Genomic DNA, 1,579 nt, shown 5'->3' with positions numbered 1-1,579 from the left:
CTGGGATTTGAACTCAGGACCTTCGGAAGAGCAATCAGTGCTCTTACCGGCTGAGCCATCTCGCCAGCACTATAGCTGACTCTTAACCCGCTGGAACCGTAAGCCTAAATAAATGCCTCCTGTTAGTTGCCCTGGTCACAGTGTTTACCACAGCAATAGAAGAGAAACTAGTATACTGGGTTACCTTGTGAGGTCCTGCCTCATCCATATCCCTCATAAATATGTCAGTCAATCAATCATAATATTGAACTAGAGCACGTTTTACTTTGAGACAGATTCTTGTTCTATAGCTCAGGTTGTCCTGGAACTGATGGTTCTGTTCTCTCAGTTTCCCAGTGCTGAACAATGAACACTCTGCACCATGGAGGCTGACTGCAAAGATCGCAAATGGGGTCAGCTGAGGTGGCACAGACCTTTCATTCCAGTACTCCTGCAGAGGCAGGTGGATGGATCTCTGTAAGTTCAAGGCCATCCTGGTCTACAGAATGAGTTCCAGATCAGCCAGAGCTACATAGTGGGGCCCTGTCTCAAAAAGCAAAGTCACACATGGAAGTGACCAGAGACACATGTGTGTGTGTGTGTGTGTGTGTGTGTGTGTGTGTGTATGCATGTATGTATACATGTGTGCTCAAAATCAAAGCTAACATTTAGACTACTCTAATAATTCTGTATTCCCCAAGTCAAACCAACACGAGCAAAAGCAAAACGAAGCCATCACTGAACAAAGCAACAGATCTTGCTCACCTGTGTCTCTCTGAACTCCAGGCAATTGGAGTGCCTTTTCCTAGGTCCCTGACAATTGTCACAGCTTTCTTAGTTCTCCATTCTCCTCTGAGTCATAGTCATTTTTCGGCTTCAAGCCATCCCCTCCTATTAACTATGAACTCCAACAGAGTCCAGATTACCCCAACACCCTACCTCCACTTCCCTAACAAGGCCTGAGCATCTTCTACAAACACCATCTCCAGGCACTCAGGACAGGTCCCAGTGAGTCTAAGCCAATCCAGTGGCCTTAGATAGAGACGTGTGACACGTGACTTACCATTGCTCAGAAAGTTTCTTGGAAAATGGTTTACTCTTCCTACACAAACAGGGGGGAAAGCAAAAGATTGTGTTCCTTCCTCTGGAATAGTGTGAGTCTAGGTGTGACCTCTGAGCCGCTGTGACCATCTGCTAACGTGAATGGGACTGGCTTGCAGGATGCTCTGCCAAGGGGCAGGTGTGGGCTGCTCCTCAGGCTCAGACTCAACATGGAACCGGAAAGCCTCAGAGGAAGCTCCAGGCTCACTGAGGTGGAAGGGGGTGCCCTTAAGGAAAGTAACTCGCTTTGCTGAAAAGGATGAGCTTTTGTTTCCCTGTTTAGGGTAGGCAAGGGAGAGGGGAGGGGAGGTAAGTTGAAGAGAGGAAAGGAGAAGAGAGGGAAGGGGAGGGGAGGGGGCCTGAGGAGAGGCTGCGGAGATGTGCACCATCTAAGCTAGTAAAATATTAGGTGCATTTTCCCCTTTTCCTAGAATTTACTGTCACACGCTAGATTTTATACCTAGAATGAAAAAAATGTATATTAATAGAATTTCTTAGA

The 1,579-nt window shown here is 47.1% G+C and overlaps 1 protein-coding gene across 2 annotated transcripts in view; it reads right to left on the bottom strand.

The window, feature by feature from the left end:
- Tmc5 (transmembrane channel like 5) overlaps positions 1–1,579 on the bottom strand; it is a 75,849-nt gene that overhangs the window by 39,223 nt on the left and 35,047 nt on the right. The gene's annotated exons all lie outside the window — the stretch shown is intronic.

This window comes from Mus pahari, chromosome 1 (genome assembly GCF_900095145.1).
Source record: "Mus pahari chromosome 1, PAHARI_EIJ_v1.1, whole genome shotgun sequence".
Taxonomy (NCBI): domain Eukaryota; kingdom Metazoa; phylum Chordata; class Mammalia; order Rodentia; family Muridae; genus Mus; species Mus pahari.
Note: the sequence above shows the minus strand (reverse complement) of the source record. Positions and strands in the feature narration are given on the sequence as shown.